Here is a 19281-nt window from a genome sequence, read left to right as displayed (position 1 = left end):
TGGGGGGGAGGGCGCATGTGCAGGGGGGGGCACATTTCTGGGGGTTTGTCGAAGCAATCAGGCAGCTGCTGGAATGCTTCCTCCTGACAGGCAGGAGTCTGCTTGTTGGATTTGCACACCATATGTGTAACCCCCCCCCCCCCGTTTATATGACGTACGGGCCTGGCAGTGAAAGGGTTAAAGTCGTACCAAACACAAAAGAAACAAATTATTATATTGCAGCTTACCATTTATTAGATGCAATGGCTGCATTTTCCTTTTTAGGCTTTGTTTCTTTTATTTTCATCTGGTGATCCAGCCAGTAAGTGTTATAATGTGAAGTGCTTATGCGCTGCTATGTAAATAGTAGTGAATAAAATAATAAGGAACTGCTGCACGATTACTAGCATAACTCATGCCACTCTAAATGCATATGCAAAAGAAAGGAATAGTGCGCTATTCAACAAAGGAAAAAAGACATACATAAATTCCTTGAATAAAATGCCAAGGACAATCATTAGTGCTAAACATAAATACATACAATATATCAATAGTTGAATGTAAGCGTATAAGACAAAACGTCCAGTGATTGTAAAGTCCACTTCAATAAACAATATTAGAGGTGAAAGTAAAACACAGATGATAGCCATCTACTGTATGTGCAGACAGCTATGTGTCAGAAACAGCTTCCAGCAAACACCTATAGGTGCAATGCCCGCTCACCTTGCTCCATGACCCACCACAGGTCATACTGCACCTTTTTTACACAAATCTTGAGTTGCTAACTTGATGTGTCTCCAAATAGATGGCTTCCTTTTGTACTCTTCCTTTTTCGTTGTAGGTAACTCCACTAGGGACCGGGTACTCAGAATACACAAAGGAATAGCCTATTATGCTATACAAAACATTTTTCTTTAATAGATTAAAAATACTTACAGGAATTTTTCTTGTTCATAACATATATAACATCCAAAGAACAATAGCGGCTGATCGCCTCCTCACCACGGACTTACGGGTCTCGGAGACAGTGGCGTCATTTCCGGTGTCTCCGAGATGGATGGATATCACATGTTTTTGCTTTCACCTTTAGCCTGGGTTCACACTAGTGCGATCTCAGAGATCGCATGTGATTCGCCCCCGCACCGTAGGTGCCGATCACATGCGATCTCTGAGAAATGCAGTTGTATGGCTGAACTCGCATTGGATACGCACAGAAAATAGTGCAGGGACTTGTTTTTCCCCGCATTACAATCGGATCGCATGGGTGTTCTCACCTATGCAATCCGATTCCTGTGCGAGTTCAAAGTTCGCACTGCGATCTGTGAATTAAACTGAGGGAGTCAAAGTTAACGACACCCGCAGCGGTTCGCAGAAGGCAGTGTGAACTGCCTGCGGGAAAGGAGCGATGCGGGAACCAGCGCTGGAATCGCACTGGTTCCCGCATCGCACATATGTGAACCCAGTCTTAATATGTTTTTTTTTTAAGTGGACTTTATAATCACTGGATGTTCTGTCTTATACTCTTACATTCATTTATTTATATATTGTATATATTTATGTTTAGCACCAAGCCAGTGTTTTTCAAAATACCAAGCTCTCCAGCAGATTTTATCAGTTAGGCCTTGTTTACACTTGGTCAAAATACTGACACTGAACAAATGCACCTATTTTTTTTGGGGGGGAACAAGGCCTATCGTGTCACAAACTCATGTCAGCGTGTTTATGGTACGTTACCATAGACTTGAATGGAAGGACTTGAGATGCTTCAACTCCTTTCAAATTCGACATGTAGCTTCATTTTTGAAGAGCAGAAATGCGAACACTTTATTATGTTCATAATGTGAACAGCTCTGTGCACTGTCCATATTATCAGTTGAAGACTGCTTTACTAGGCATTTGAAGAGCATTAAAAATGCATCTCAAACACCTGCTTTTAATGGCAGGGTGAACAGCACCTTACAGAGATTAGACAAGCCATATAACACTAGCAGGGGTGCTTACAATGATCAGCTTTTTTGTTTTTTGTAACTGCTTATAAAGTGTGAGCTGGAGTTTGGTTTCACTACAATAGATCTAACACTTCCCTTCCCCAGACTGACAATGCTGCCATCCAATGGTGCCCCTATGCTTCTTCATCCAAAGTGGGGACACTCTAAGGCAATTTTGCCACAATTGTCACCTGACAAATCACAGTAAAATCGCACAGAATCATTGATGCCTGTCGCCCAAAAGAAGTTCAGGAGCTTCTTTGGGGCGACAGGCGCCCCACGATCCTGTTTGCACAATTTTACTGAGATTCGTCAGGTGACAATTGTGGCAAAATCATGCCGCGATTTGGGTGCAATTCAAAGTAACTAAGATTGCAAGGGCGTCCTGCGATTTGCAGCAACTTGGAATCGTGATGATTCCGCCCGCATTCCGGAACGCCATTGTATGAACAGATTTTGCCGTGTTTTTACAGCGATTCCCATTTTGCGTTTTTTTGTGCTTTTTTTGGGGTGAAAATTTGTTGGGCAGATTAAAAAATGCTAATTATGGCAAAAATCACTGTAAAAAACACAGTAAAAACGCACTATATGCTTTTCTGCAGCTTCTTTATTGAAGTCTAATGAACTAAAAATGCATTTAAAAAAGTCCCTGACCCTTTTTAAAATGCAGAGGCACAAAAATGCATTAATGTGAACGTGTTCTATAGGAACCCATGTTAAAAAAAAGTCCTGCGTTTCTGCAAAAAGCATGAAAAAACGCATTTGTGTGAATGGAGCCTAATGCAGGAGATATAATACTGGCCAGATCACCAGGTGAAAACAGAAAGAAAAAAAAAGAAAATGAATGCATATCTCCAAACTTTTTGAGATGGGAACGAGGGACACCTATTAGCAAAACTATGTAGGCATAGAACATGTCACTTTAAAAAGGAGAATTATACTTTAAATTAAAAAAAAAATAAAAAAGAAGATTAGTTAAGCCCACAAGTTTTTTTACCACTACTATACTTTTATGCTGGCTTTTGATATTTACAAATGCAGCATTCAAATTTAGAAATTGGATTGTAAAGCACTGACACTTTTTGAAAGATAAATATTGCATTTTATATACAACTATATAGATCAGACCAAAATGAGGGACAAATGAGGAGGAAAGAGGGACATTTTTCCAAATCAAGGACAGTCCCTCGAAATCAGGGACAGTTGGGAGCTATGCAAATGATAATGAGATCTTCCAGAACATTACAGATAGGGATAATTTTGGTAAACATTCCCCAGCCCCCTCCTTAACATTGCAAAGCATGAGAATACTTCAGTTTTGTATTTTTCAGAAAAATATCAAGTAAAACGTTAGCAGCAATTTTATATATTTGTTTAAAAATATGCTATGTGAATAGGAACATGTAACAAATATATGGCAAGTTTTATCCCAATTTGGCTGCAAAAGTAAAAATGCATTACCTAAAGACTTAAAGTGGTCTTCAGATGCATGTTACTTGGTCTGTTCCTTTGCCTTTCTCTGCACCATCATTGACACTTGCTCTGTGACCTGCTTTGACTTCCCACTTCAGCCTTTCATCTGAACCTGTTACAATTACCAATTCTATGATTCCCTTCTGACTATAGGAGAGATTTACTATAACTGGAGAGTGCACAATCTGGTGCAGCTGTGTATAGAAACAGGGGAGTAACTAGAAATAGCAGGGCCCCATCGCAAAATGTTGTATGGGGCTCCCTGCAAACAGCCCCCCCCCCCTCCACAGCTGCCCTAGTGTCAATGCAGCATGACCTGTGCCCCATGCAGCGTGACCAATGCAGCGTGACCTGTGCCCATGCAGTGTGACCAATGCAGCGTGACCTGTGCCCCATGCAGCGTGACCAATGCAGCGTGACCTGTGCCCCATGCAGCGTGACCTGTGCCCCATGCAGCGTGACCTGTGCCCCATACAGCGTAACCTGTGCCCCATACAGCGTGACCTGTGCCCCATACAGCCTGGTCTGCCTGTGCCCCATACAGCCCCACCTATGCAGAGGAAGAGGCAAGCCACCCGGATCAGCAGAGAGCAGGAATGCCCGCTGTAATAGCTTTAATTTGAATTTCCTGTCTTCCCGGGGCTCATCGTCACATAGCCCCACCTCTTGGCCCAACGCCTTTGATGACGTCACATGTCCCGCATTGGATCGCCGTTCTGTCCATCAAAGGCGCCATGCCAAGAGGTGGAGCTATGTGACGTGAGCCCCGGGAACACTGGAAGTTCTAATGAAAGCTATTACATCGGGCAATTCAGCTCTCTGCTGATACAGACAGCTCGCCTCTTCCTTTCCTCTCTCTTCCCCTGGCTGGGAGACTGTGCCGGCGGTGCTCTCATCCTCACTGGGCCCCACTCGGCTGCGGGCCCCATAGTGCCCGCATGGGTCGCTATGGTGGTAGTTCCGCCCCTGCATAGAAACCAATCAGCTTCTAACTTCATTTTGTTCAATTTATATATACAGTATGCTGGACAATTTCTAGAGACAGTCCAACACATCCACATCCCTGATGAATATAGAATAGATTGAAGAGAGCACCCCACTCCCTCATAAAATGGTGGGATTTAAAAGATGTGTATAGAGCTAAAAATAAAAATAGTTAAATTTATTCCAAAAGTTCATCAGTTTAAAAGTTTACAATAATGACATTTGGTCACAGAATTAGACCAATAATCAAGACATTGTTTAATGAAGCTCTGACAATAAAACTTGGAAGCTGATTGTTTTCCATGCACAGCTGCACTAGATTTTGCACTCTCCAGTTTTAGTAAATCATCCCCAATCTCTGTGCTTGTTAATTCAGCTTTTTTCCTTGTCCTGTGACTTCTTACCAACTTGTTAGTCAGCTGCTCATCTGCTACTGACTTTGTCCTGTGCCCTGACCACCTTCATGCTTTGAAAGCTGCTGTCTACCAGTGCTGCAGTTGCTGGGTGCTGCTTTCCTTCTGCATGTACATGTATCACCAGCAAGTCAAATTTATAGTCATGCCTGCAACACCCTGCCTGTTATCACACATGAGTGCATGAACCCGAAGTCTACAATTAACAAACATGTCTAATATACATTTATACACCTACTGGCACCTTATGAATGGAGGTAGAAGGTATAGTCCAGTGGCTATAATAATGTATACAGCAGATAATGGACTAAGGTAATAATTACTTTAAAAAAATTATCAGTCTATCAATGTTCCCTTTTTATTTTTTGATTGTAAATCAGGCTTAAGAGAAGGCAAAATACAGTAGCCATAATTAGTAGACTCTTATATGTTAGAATGACAATTGTGCTATCTGCTCGAAGAGGGGGTGAGAAAAAAGGTAGGAATTTGCTTGTTAAAAATGATATACATGCATTCTATATTGAAACAGCAAAGGAAATATACAAACAACACCTACGATGTTCTTGGTTTCAAGTGTTCTGTGAAGTAGTCAACGTCTTTATGACATTCAGATGAAGGTACAGAGCAGTGGTTACACCTGTCATCATTTCAAGCAAAGGGTGTGTACTCAACTCACAATTAGATCACTTCAAAACCTTTACCAGACAAAGCTATTATTTGTTTAACTGAAAAAAACAAAACGTATGACAACATTCCATTCTTGGATGTGAAAATTGAAGGAGTCTTAAATTCTGTGTAGCTGTTTTACTTGTTGCACTTGTTACAGTTGAATTTGGGAACAATAGGTTAGGAAAGTGTATCCAATGGTAAGTGGAGCAAATTTATAAAGCAGTGAATTTGAATTTTGAATCAATCACTTTAATTTAAAACAAACAATGGTTCACCTGAAGTGAATGTTTGGTGAATGTCACTTTCACTTCTTCATAAATATATCACTTAAAGAGGAGTTCCGCAGCCCCCCCCCCCCCCCCCCCCCAGCGAAAAAATTAAAAATCAGCAGCTACACATTCTGTAGCTGCTGACCTTTAGTATAGGTTCACACTTGTGCAAACATAGACATCACACGTGATTCACACCCACACTGCGGTGCCGATCACATGCAATGTCTTGGCAATGTGTAAGGTGTATGCCTGAACTCGCATTGCATCTGCAGGAAAAAAGTGCAGAATGGTTGTATATTAACATATTACAGTATTTCTTAACATACAAATTCAAACATGGAAGACAGTCTGTATATTTATGTTATATCAAATAATAGTGCACCGCAACCCAAACCATATACTAATCTAAAGGATAATAAACACAATCTAAGTGATCATCAATTGAAAACAGAGAAATCATACAATTCTAAATTCATGAAGTGAATACAAAAAAAATATATATATAAATAAATATACAAATAAAAAAAATGTAATAAAAAAAAACACCACGAATCTGAAATGAAATTTATATAAATGAATATATAAATACATAATTAATGCAAATCATATGAAAGTCCACCAATATTGTGTATCAGCCACAATGATGAAAGTGCATCAAACATGAGCGTTTCAATCAAAATGCATGTGCAGAAAAATGTGCTCCATTGCTGTGCTCAACCACCAGTTCATGCTGCCTCTTACCTCATACAAAGACCCCCACAATGGTAAGGTCAGTCATAGCCTTCCCAGATCCCTAGGTAATATCACTGCAGTAATACTCCAAGGGCATTCCGAGAGCACAAGGAACAGGTTTCACTCCATTCCACAATACTATTACCTTCCCACTTAGCAAGGGATATAAGAAATTAAAACTCATTGTGTAGTATGCCAAATACTCTGGTATGTTGTTAACCAAGTAAAATTATTACTCACAAAGGAGGTGCCCTCTATAATCCAGTGGACTAGATAAAGATTGTCTGTTTGACATCAACAAAATCTCACTGCATCTGTAATTAGCATTGGGTCAATGGGGATGTTAAATGACTATACCTTTGAAATAATAGGCAAACAAAGAAATGTAACACCATAATATTGGCATATCAAGAGGTACCAAGAAATCCCAAAATAAAAACTTTTGTTCACTTAGTTTTAAAATGTTTTTAGTTGTTATTTGAGCTTTTTTAGACAACATAAAGCATAGCAGCATGAAAATTTTAAAGGACAGTGTATAAGCTGTTTCACATTTCTCTTCATTTTTATTTGTTTGATTTTTTAACATATAACAATAAAATATGTCAAAAAGATATTTAAAATCTAAAAAAGAATAAGAACAAAACAGAGAAGCTACAAACACAAGCAGTTGAACTGAAAGGGACCAAGATGATATGTCTCCTGGGGGCAAGACAAGAATGTCAAACGACAAAATGAACAATAGATCTTTAGTAAGGACTGTATTTATCAACAACTAGGGATAAATGAATCTCCCCAGGTTCAATTAGCAGGCAGTTGTCTAATCCCAGTCCAGGAAACCTGAACATAACATCAAACCCTATTTAAATCTATAGGGGGTGAATCTTGATACTAAAGTCTGGTCATTTTGAAGGCTAATAGGCAAAAAAGCATAGGAGCTGGGCACTGCCATGTGGGACATTTAAAAAAGCCAAAGCAATATAAAAAAATATACAGCAGGGAGAGAGTCCTCTTAATGTAACTTTGAGAGCAACATACATAAACACCACTTTTTCAAATGACATACTTGGGAGATGCCTATAAAGTGGTTGTAAAGGCTGAAGTTTTTTTACCCTAAGGCATTCTCTCCATTAAGCTAAAAACACTTCTATTGTCAGCTCCCCCAAGCCTGATCTAGACCCAGTGCTGTGCCCAAGAGCAGCGGCGCTGTTCTTTCTCTCCCCCTCCTCACTGGAATCAGTAAGAGCAGCGGGAGCCATTGGCTCCTGTTGCTGTCAATCAAATCCAGTGATGAGGGACCGGGGCAAGGCTGAGGAGCAGTGTATGTGTCAATGGATACAAAGAGTAGCTCAGCCCTGCCCCCACCCCCTGACCTGAGAAGAGGAGATCGGGGCCATTTAACACCATGTACACCCAAAAGATATATAACATGGATCCCTCATGCTGTTGGTACCTCCAGCCAAAATGTGAGCAAGATTATGCAAGTCAGAATGGTCAGAAATTGCATCATTATTTCTCACTGTGGTGTTATGTTGAGAATTGATTCCCCCTATCCACTTCCAGAGGTTTTCCCCAGGAACAAAGTCTACTTGGTTGATACAAATAATCTGCTGAATCATTTGGAGAAGGCCGTTAGCTAATATTTTTTTTTTTTTTAATATACGTTTTTATTAATTTAAAAAAAAACAGACAACAAACAAAAATGAATACTTGCAGCAATTAAAGAAACTATATACATAGAAAACAAAATACACAAAAAACAAACAAACAAACCCCACATACATACATACATACATTGGTCATACCTGGTTCCTATGCCAGTTTAATTTTAGAGAAAGGTGTCATCCCGTGTTACATATGTACACCTAGAGCCCAATAACTAATGGAGAGATTGCAAAGAGTCATATTCCTCTGGGAGGCTATTGAGCTAGAATACATATTGGCATTGATCGTTGCAGTGGGATATATGTTATTTTGAATATAAAAGCTAGCATTTCTTCCCAATACCTTACGATAGCTGGACAAGTCCAGAATATATGGGTAAAGTCTCCAGGAATCTCCCCACATCTCCAACAACCAGGAGCAGAGTCTGAATTAATTTTATTTAATATATGGGGGGTGTAATATGCCCTGTGGACTACCTTAAACTGAATAAGTCTGTCTCTCAAGGAGACGAGAGAGTTGAAGGGAGAGTCCCATATATTATCCCAATCATCCTCATTAAGTTCAGGGATATCCTTAGACCATTTTGATCTTAATTTCTCTAAATCAGGGAGAGAGGCAGTTGTTAAGTGAAGATACAATTTAGATGCAGCATTCTTTGTGCAATCCAACCTAAGAAGCTTCTCTAAGGCAGATTGGACTAGTTGTAGAGGAGAGCCAGAGAATTGACAGCTGAAGGCATGGGAGAGTTGAAGGAAACGAAAATAATACGACTGAGGGATATTGAAATCAGAGATTAATTGGGAAAAAGAAATCAAAGATTTATCCAAAATGATCTGTGTCACTGTTTTTATCTTAAAATTAGTCCAAGCATAGGGGTCGGGTAGTGAATAGAAATGCTCCAGAGTGGGATTTAACCAGAGGGGAGCATTAGGTGATATTCCCTGTAGGGGATATCGTTCAATTTTGAGGCCCTCTCCCCATACACGTAGCATGGTAAGCATAGATGGTGTCAATGAATATGGAGCACGAGGGCCCCGAAAGATCAAAAATTTCAGCGCCTCTAGGGTTTCCAGCACTGCTGCTTCCTCCACCTGAGTAGCGGAATTTGAGGTATCTGGGTTAAGCCACCAGGCCGTAGTTACTAGCTGAGAAGCCAAGTAATATTTATGGAAATCTGGACATGCCAGGCCACCTTGGGAGGTCAGGCGTACCAATGTTGCCCAGCTATACCTAGGGGGCTTTGATCTCCATATAAATGCTGAGAAAATAAGATGTAGCCTTGCAAAGAAAGATTTAGGGATCCACTGGGGAGAGTGTCGAAATAAATATGTGAATTTAGGTAATACATTCATTTTTATTAAATTTATGCGTCCTAACAATGAAAGGGGTAATGACTCCCATACCTTCAGCCGTTGTTGAGTCTCCTGGATCACAGGTGTTAAATCTAGAGATATAAAGTCTGAAACCTGTCTGGAAACCACCACCCCTAGATATTTAAAATTCTCCACCCATCTTAGGGGGTATCCATATCAGCAGTAGCACGAGCCACAAAGTCTATAGGAAATAGAAGCGACTTTTCCCAGTTTACTTTAAGGCCTGTGACTGCGGAGTAAGAATTGAGGACCTGTAGGGCCCCCCTAAGTGATGGTCCTGCGTCATTGAGAAAGAGGAGTAGGTCGTCCGCATACAAGGCGACCCTTTCCTCCAGCCAGCCAACACGCAATCCCTTAACATGAAGGGAAGTACGGAGAGCCTCCGCCAGGGGTTCCATCGCTATGGCGAAAAGGGCTGGAGAGAGGGGGCAGCCCTGTCGAGTACCCCTTGACAGAGAAAAAGACTGTGATAAGCTACCTCCCAACGTGATAGCTGAGGTGGGGTTTTGATAAATTATCTGTATCCATTTAATAAAGATCAGGGGGAACCCCATCCTTCTAAGGACCTCCCAAAGAAAAGGCCATTCGATAGTATCGAAGGCCTTTTCAATATCTAAGGAGGCCACCACCCTAGTACCTTCATTCAAATGCTTTGCATGTATATTAGTAAACAAACGTCTCAAATTTACATCGGTTGACCTGTTGGCCATGAAGCCAGTTTGATCAATATCTACAACAAATGGTAATAGTGGCTGTAGTCTGATGGTAAGTAATTTAGTCAAAATTTTAAAATCTGTATTAAGTAGGGCAATTGGCCTATAGGAGGCACACAATGAGGGATCTTTTATATCTTTATGAATTAGTATAACATGGGCATGGCTAATAGAAGTTGGAAGGGCTCCATCTGTCAGGCATTGAAAATAAAGTTGTGCTAGCTTGGGAGCTAATATATTCCCATGTGTCTTATAAAACTCTATGGGGAGGCCATCCGGACCTGGAGACTTCCCCCGCGGAAACGATTCAATTGCTCTCAGTACCTCCTCCGGGGTTATTGGCCCCACCAGAGATTTTCTTTCTTTATCTGAAAGCCAGCCTAAAGCCAATGGGTCTAGCCAGGATGCCAAATCCTTGGGCTGAAAGTCAGAAGGCAACACAGAGGTATAAAGAGAATTATAATATTGGCGAAAGACCTCTAATATATCTGGTAATAAAGAAACTGATGCACCTGAGGCAGACACCACATTGGGAATCACTGTTGGAGGATAATCCGGCTGTGCCAACATCGCTAGTAGACGACCATTACGGTCCCCCTATTCAAAGAACATTTGTTTATTCCGATATAGATCTGATCTGGTGATCTCAGTGAGATGGAGATGTAGCTTATGTTTTTCAGCATTCAGGAGGTCAAAATGGATATTAGTAGGGTCAGTAGTATAAATATCAGACTGACGTTGCACAGTTTGCTGTAGCGCTGTTGCAACGGCTGCCTGTTCCCTGCGAATCCCAGCAATAGAGGAGATATATTGTCCCCTGGAAAAGGCCTTGAAGGAGTCCCATATCATTGCAACAGAGGAGGATCCCTCATTAAACTCCCAATATTCCGCCAATCGTGGTGAGATATTGGTCGTCAGGTCTACATGAGAAAGCCAGTGGGTCCCCAAGCGCCAAAGGGCTGCAGTTCTATTGGATGGGGCATGAATTTAAAGAAGTAATGGCGAGTGATCTGAGAGTCCGCTGGGTAGAAATGATACATCTAATACATCAGACAGCATAGTCGGATTAGCAAAGGCGAGGTCAATACGAGAAGAGGTTTTATATGTGGCAGAAAAACAAGAGTAGGCTCTAGTCTCAGGATGTTTCCACCTCCAGACCTCAGTTACGCCCATTACTTGAGCCCAGGTAAGTAAATCTGTAGAAAATTGTTTTGGGGGAACAGGTCTGTCCAGGTCAGGGGCCATAATGGCATTGAAATCACCCATCAACAACAGTTTTGCCTGATAATACGAAATTACTTTCTCCAAGATTGAGTATAGGGTGGACGAAGAAAAAGGAGGGGGAATATACACCCCTACTACTATATATTGTGTACCCCACACCGTAAATACTATTATTACATATTTGCCTTGGGGATCAGTATAGACCTGTTCCATTATACATGGAAGAGATTTACTGATTAATATCGATACTCCTCTTGCATATGTAGAATAAGAAGAATGAAAGGCTTGCTGAATCCATGGCTTTTTTAGTGCCAAACACTTGCTGCTCCTGAGATGTGTCTCCTGTAAAAGCATCATATGTGGAGAATGTAATTTAAGGTGTCTAAAAAGTATCGCCCTCTTAAATTTAGAATTAAGTCCCCGAACATTCCAGGATAATATCCTGAAAACGGTCAGTCTATCAATTAAGGGGTGTGGTTAATTGCTCACAGGTGCCTATTTAACTGGTTGTAGGACTCAGTCTGAGCATGCTCAGTCTGAAGCTGTGGAACTTGGTGTAAGTGGAGCTGGAATAAGTGGGAGTTAAAAAAACAGAGTTTAAAACAGAAGGTTATAACAGGGGTCATAGTACCTGTGCAGTGTGAGTATCTGAGTGTTGTCTGAGTAGTGTGTGTGGATCGTTAGTACTTGTGTATTGTGTACTGTGTACTTGTGTATTGCGAGTGCACGTAGGTCTGTGAGTACCTGTGTATTGTCTTGTTGTGTACCTGTGTATTGTCTTGTTGTGTACCTGTGTATTGTATTGTCGTGTACCTGTGTATTGTCTTGAGTATTAGAGCCAGGAAGCTAGCTGTTAGGTAATTTGGACAGGGTAAAATCCCCAAATCCTCACTAAATTTAATAGGTACGATGCCCGGCGGGTGTGGAGAGGCAACTCTTTGTACATCTTGCCGCATGTATGCGTTCCTTGATCATCCGATCGAGGGCGAATACTGCTGTGCAAAATGTAAGCACATTGTTTCCCTGGAAGCCCAGGTTCTGAATCTGGGGAAGCAACTGTCAGCACTGAGAAGTCCCTCCATACTAAAGGTGAGCCAGGAACGTACACGGCAGGTGCCGGCAGGGGCCAGCACAGAGGCGGGTGGAGACAAAGAGGTGCAGGCACTAGCAAAGAGTAGATGGGTGACAGTCAGGAGGGGTAGAGGGGTTAAGTGCCAGAGAGGCCGATCCAGGACTGGAGCATCCCAATAAGTACGCTCCATTGAGTGACATTGGTGAAACCAGTTAGGGACCAGCAGTGCTGGAGATGAGGGACTCTCCTAGCTGCCAGGGGAAGAACTCCTCCAGTGAGAGTGGGGGGGCAGCAAAGGGAAAGGAAAGACAGATTCTGGTGGTAGGGGACTCAATTCTTAGAAGGACAGAGAGGGCAATCTGTAACCAAGACCTGAAGCGCCGAACAGTATGTTGTCTACCGGGCGCTCGGGTTCGGCACATCATGGATCTTGTGGACAGATTACTGGGAGGGGCTGGGGAAGACCCGGCTGTCATGGTGCACGTTGGCACCAATGACAAAGTCAGAGGCAGATGGAGTGTCCTAAAGAACGATTTTAGGGACTTAGGAGCTAAATTGAGGAAAAGGACCTCCAAGGTAGTGTTCTCAGGAATACTACCGGTACATCGAGCCACACCAGAAAGGCAGAGGGAGATTAGGGAAGTAAACAAGTGGCTGAAGAGCTGGTGTAGTAAGGAGGGGTTTGGGTTCCTGGAGGACTGGGCCGACTTCTCAGTCAGTAACCGGTACTATAGAAGGGACGGACTGCACCTAAATGAGGAGGGTGCAGATCTGCTGGGAATGAAGATGGCCAAAAAGTTAGAAGGGTTTTTAAACTAGGCGATGGGGGCGAGGGTCCAGAGACAGTGATAGCCAGCGCGGAAGATATTCCAGAGGGTAGTATTGGGGGCATTAGTGGTAGGTTAACCAAAGCACAAAAACACAAGGTAAGTATAGTAGCAAGTCCTAGTTGCAATCTTGAAACACCCAATACGAGGACAATATGCGACCAGTCTAAACTATGTGGCATGTTCACTAATGCCAGGAGCATGGCGGACAAGATGGGTGAACTACAGATACTGTTGTACAAGGAGGATTTGGATTTTGTGGGAATTTCAGAGACCTGGTTCAACAGCTCTCATGATTGGCTGGCAAACATTCAAGGGTATACCCTATACTGCAAGGATAGAGAGGGTAAAAAAGGGGGAGGGGTATGCCTATATATCAAGAATAATGTACAAGTGAATGTGAGAGATGACATCACTGAGGGGGCTAGGGAGGAGGTGGAATCTTTATGGGTAGAGCTCCAAAGGGATGAAGCTAAGGGGAAAATAATACTGGGAGTATGCTATAGGCCCCCTAACCTGAGGGAGGAAGTGGAAACGGATCTCCTATCACAAATTGGATTAGCAGCAAGGATGGGAAGTGTTATCATAATGGGGGATTTTAATTATCCAGACATAGACTGGGCGGAGGGAACCGCACATTCATTTAAGGCTCGCCAGTTCCTTAATGTCTTGCAGGACAATTTTATGGGTCAGATGGTAGACGCACCAACTAGAAATAAAACATTACTAGATCTACTGATTACCAACAATACAGACCTGATCACAGATGTGGAAATACGGGGCAATTTAGGTAACAGCGATCACAGGTCAATTAGTTTCAGTATAAATCACACAAATAGGAAACATGAAGGGAACACAAAGACACTGAATTTCAAGAGAGCCAACTTCCCTAAACTACAAACCTTGCTAAAAGGCATAAATTGGGATAAAATATTAGGAACAAAGAATACGGAGGAGAGATGGGTTTGCTTTAAGAGCATATTAAATAAGGGCATTAGCCAATGTATCCCATTGGGTAATAAATTTAAAAGAGCGAACAAACATCCTGGATGGCTTAACTCCAATGTAAAAATGCATATAAAAGCAAAGGAGAAGGCCTTCAAAAAATACAAGGTTGAGGGATCATCCTCAGCATTCAGAATTTATAAAGAATGCAATAAGAAATGTAAGGGTGCAATTAGGACGGCTAAGATAGAACATGAAAGACACATAGCGGAGGAGAGCAAAAAAAATCCCAAAGTATGTAAACAGTAAAAAAGGGAGGACAGACCATATTGGCCCCATAAAGAATGAGGAAGGACATCTGGTTACAAAGGATGGGGAGATGGCAAAGGTATTGAATTTATTCTTCTCCTCAGTCTTCACGAGTGAATCGGGGGGCTTCAGTAACCAAAACTGCAGTGTTTATCCTCATGACACAACACAGGAAGCACCTCCATGGTTAACAGAGGACGGAATTAAAATTAGACTTGAGAAACTTAACATTAATAAATCACCGGGACCAGATGGCTTGCATCCGAGGGTACTTAGGGAACTCAATCAGGTGATTGCCAGACCGTTGTTACTAATTTTTACAGACAGTCTATTGACTGGAATGGTACCAGCTGATTGGAGAAAAGCCAATGTAGCACCAATATTTAAAAAGGGCCCAAAAAACATTCCTGGGAATTACAGACCAGTTAGCCTAACATCAATAGTATGTAAACTCTTGGAGGGGATGATAAGGGACTATATACAAGATTTTAGTAATAAGAATGATATCATTAGCAGTAATCAGCATGGATTCATGAAGAATCGTTCTTGCCAAACCAATCTATTAACCTTCTATGAGGAGGTGAGTTGCCATCTAGATAAAGGAAGGCCAGTAGACGTGGTGTATCTGGATTTTGCAAAAGCATTTGACACAGTTCCCCATAAACGTTTACTGTACAAAATAAGGTGCGTTGGCATGGACCATAGGGTGAGTACATGGATTGAAAACTGGCTACAAGGGCATGTTCAGAGGGTGGTGATAAATGGGGAGTATTCAGAATGGTCAGGGTAGGTAGTGGGGTTCCCCAGGGTTCTGTGCTGGGACCAATCCTATTTAATTTGTTCATAAACGACCTGGAGGATGGGATAAACAGTTCAATCTCTGTATTTGCAGACGATACTAAGCTAAGCAGGGCAATAACTTCTCTGCAGGATGTGGAAATCTTGCAAAAAGACCTGAACAAATTAATGGGGTGGGCGACTACATGGCAAATGAGGTTCAATGTAGAAAAATGTAAAATAATGCATTTGGGTGGCAAAAATATGAATGCAATCTATACACTGGGGGGAGAACCTCTGAGGGAATCTAGGATGGAAAAGGACCTGGGGGTCCTAGTAGATGATAGGCTCAGCAATGGCATGCAATGCCAAGCTGCTGCTAGTAAAGCAAACAGAATATTGGCATGCATTAAAAGGGGGATCAACTCCAGAGATAAAACGATAATTCTCCCGCTCTACAAGACTCCGGTCCGGCCGCACCTGGAGTATGCTGTCCAGTTCTGGGCACCAGTCCTCAGGAGGGACGTACTGGAAATGGAGCGAGTACAAAGAAGGGCAACAAAGCTAATAAAGGGTCTGGAGGATCTTAGTTATGAGGAAAGGTTGCGAGCACTGAACTTATTCTCTCTGGAGAAGAGACACTTGAGAGGGGATATGATTTCAATTTACAAATACTGTACTGGTGACCCCACAATAGGGTAAAACTTTTTCGCAGAAGAGAGTTTAATAAGACTCGTGACCACTCATTACAATTAGAAGAAAAGAGGTTTAACCTTAAACTACGTAGAGGGTTCTTTACTGTAAGAGCGGCAAGGATGTGGAATTCCCTTGCACAGGCGGTGGTCTCAGCGGGGAGCATTGATAGCTTCAAGAAACTATTAGATAATCACCTGAATGACCGCAACATACAGGGATATGTAATGTAATACTGACACATAATCACACACATAGGTTGGACTTGATGGACTTGTGTCTTTTTTCAACCTCACCTACTATGTAACTATGTAACTATATGAGACATCACGTGTCGTCATTATACGTCAAATTATAAATGAAAGAAGGAGAAGTAGAAAACAAATTTAATCTAGGTGTACACCCTAATGTACATCTCAGGGGCAGCACCAATCCAGGGAGTCTATACCTGGTAATAGCATAACCAATGCATAACAAATCATTCCAAACAAAAACATATACACATACAACACCAATAAACAATACCCAAGATGACAAAAGGGTATCTATCCTGCCCTCATCTGGTGGCGTCTTCCAAAATTTAGAGAGTAGCCAGATCAGGCTTTTACCCAAAAAAACAAAAAAGGAAACCCTAAACAGTTTGTTAGTAACCGCTTGGTGCTGTAGCGCAGAAATAGGGGAAATCTGGTTCAGAAATCGGGGGGAAAAAAATAAACAAATAAATAAAAAAATAAATAAAACAGAGAAAAAAAAACAAACAGCTCCGAGCATCAATTGAAGCAGCTTTCCCAATACCTATGGGGTAAAAAAAAGGTGATTGCTTGTCGGCCATGGCCAACACTAAAAAAGGGTCTAGGAAGGGGGGAGGGGAAAAGAGGGGAAGAGGGGAAGAGGGAAAGGAGGGAGGGGAATTTTTTATTACCTATTGCCATTGATTTCAGCTAGTCCCTCAAAAAAAAAAAGAGAAGGGGGAAGGGGGGGGGGCTTCTATACTGAAACAGACACAAGCCGACTTAGAATAGTTAGCTAGTATTTTTGGTAAAGAGTTTTGCATCTATGTTTTAAAAAGTGATCAGATGATAGCTGGAACATTGTAGGGCATTCTTCTTATCTTCCTTAGGGAATACATTGGTAGACATCTCTGACTGAATTAAATGCATTTACAAATGGATGCACAACAATGTAGGAAAATTACTTATACTATCAAATAAAGTGACCCTCCTTGGTCCCAGAGCTTTATGAGGTTTGGCTTCTTTCAAAATGTGATAACATTTTCATTTCAATATCAATTTGTCTAGTGATTGACAAATAAGATGCGCTGCATGAGACATCAAGTAGAGGATCTAATGCTACATTGAAACCTCCTCCCACTATAAAAGTGCCCTCTGCAAAGGTGAAAATGTCATGTTAACAGCTTTTCAAAAATGTTGTTTGGTTGGCATTCAGGGCATAGAGGTTAACTGGTGTAACTAGTGTGACAATGGTGCCTGCTAGGTTGCCTTTTGGGAATAAATATCATCCTTATTTGTCAAGCCTTTGGTCCTTAACCACTTCAATACCAGGCACTTATGCACCTTCCCGCCCAGACCAATTTTCAGCTTTCAGCACTCTCCCAATTTGAATGACAATTACTCAGTCATGCTACACTGTATCCAAACAAATTTTTATAAATTTTTTCTCTCAAATAGAGCTTTCTTTTGGTGGTGTTTAATCACCACTGGGTTTTTATTTTTTTTGCGATATAAGCGAAAAAACAGTGTACATTTGGAAAAAAAAACACTTTTTTTTAGTTTCTATTGTAAAATTTTGCAAATAAGTATTATTATACACGATTTATATAGCGCCAACAGTTTACGCAGCGCTTTACAATGTAAAGGGGGGGGCAGCACAATTACAGTACAGTTCGATACAGAAGGGACAGGAGGGCCCTGCTCGTAGAGCTTACATTCTAAAGGGAGGGGGTGGTGGTACAAAAGGTAATAGATGCAGGGAATGATTTGATGGGGGTGGCTCGGGGACAGTTGTTAGGTGGGTGTGGGATAGGCTTCCCTGAATAAGTGAGTTTTCAGGGCTCTCCTAAAGGTAGACAGGTTAGGGGCTGATCAGATATACTAGGGCAGAGAATTCCAGAGGATGGGAGAGGCTCTGCAGAAGTCCTGAAGGCGAGCATGGGAGGAGGTAACAAGAGAGCTAGAGAGCAGGAGGTCCTGGGAGGAGCGGAGGGGACGATTTGGGCGATATCTACAGATGAGGTTGGTGATGTAGCTGGGGGCGATGTTGTGGATGGCCTTGTATGTTGTGGTTAGCATTTTGAATTTTATACGTGGGGTAGTGGAAGCCAGTGAAGGGATTAGCAGAGAGAGGCAATAGTCATGGATCGATTAGTGAGGTGTATTAGTCTAGCAGCAGCATTCATAATAAACTGAAGGGGGGATAGCCTGCGTAAGGGTAGGTCATTAACCACTTCAAGATGATGTACGTCCAAACTTTGAACGGGGATATCGTTGTTATGGCAGCAGCTAGCTGCCATAACCCCGGTATCCCCGTTTTCATGCGGCGGCCGGCTGTCAGATAAAAGTGGTCCCTGGGGCGGGTTCGCCGCGAGATCACTTTTATCGGTGGTGGGAGAGGGGCCCCCCCTCCCGCCGCGATCCGGTGCCCTCCTCCGCTTACCGGAGCCGTCGGTAGTGGTGGAGGCGATCGCGTCCTCCTCCGTGGTTTGTCTGGAGACGAGTGAGGCCAAGATGGCGCTCACTCATCTCCATGACACTGCTGGGCAGAAGCGACGTCAAAACGTCACTTCCGTCCACGCCTCTTAAAGGCACATTTTTTCAAATGTCATTTTTCTAAATGACTTTTATTTATTTATTTTTTTTAATTGCATTTTAGTGTAAATATGAGATCTGAGGTCTTTTTGACCCCAGATCTCATATTTAAGAGGTCCTGCCATGCTTTTTTCTATTACAAGGGATGTTTACATTCCTTGTAATAGGAATAAAAGTGACACTATTTTTTTTTTTTAAAAAACAGTGTAAAAATAAATAAAATATTGTAAAATAAATAATAAAAATAAAAAAAAAAAAATTTTTAAACCCCCCTGTCCCAACAAGCTCGCGCGCAGAAGTGAACGCATACGCAAGTAGTGCCCGCATATGAAAGCGGTGGTCAAACCACAC

At 41.9% G+C, this 19281-nt stretch overlaps 1 pseudogene; it reads right to left on the bottom strand.

The window, feature by feature from the left end:
- Window positions 1-6671, bottom strand: part of LOC141145229 (NXPE family member 1-like) — an 83686-nt pseudogene extending 77015 nt beyond the window's left edge.
- Window positions 6672-19281: the final 12610 nt, after the last annotated feature.

This window comes from Aquarana catesbeiana, linkage group LG05, assembly GCF_042186555.1.
Source record: "Aquarana catesbeiana isolate 2022-GZ linkage group LG05, ASM4218655v1, whole genome shotgun sequence".
NCBI classification, from domain to species: Eukaryota; Metazoa; Chordata; class Amphibia; order Anura; family Ranidae; genus Aquarana; species Aquarana catesbeiana.
This window is presented reverse-complemented; position numbering and strand designations above follow the sequence as displayed.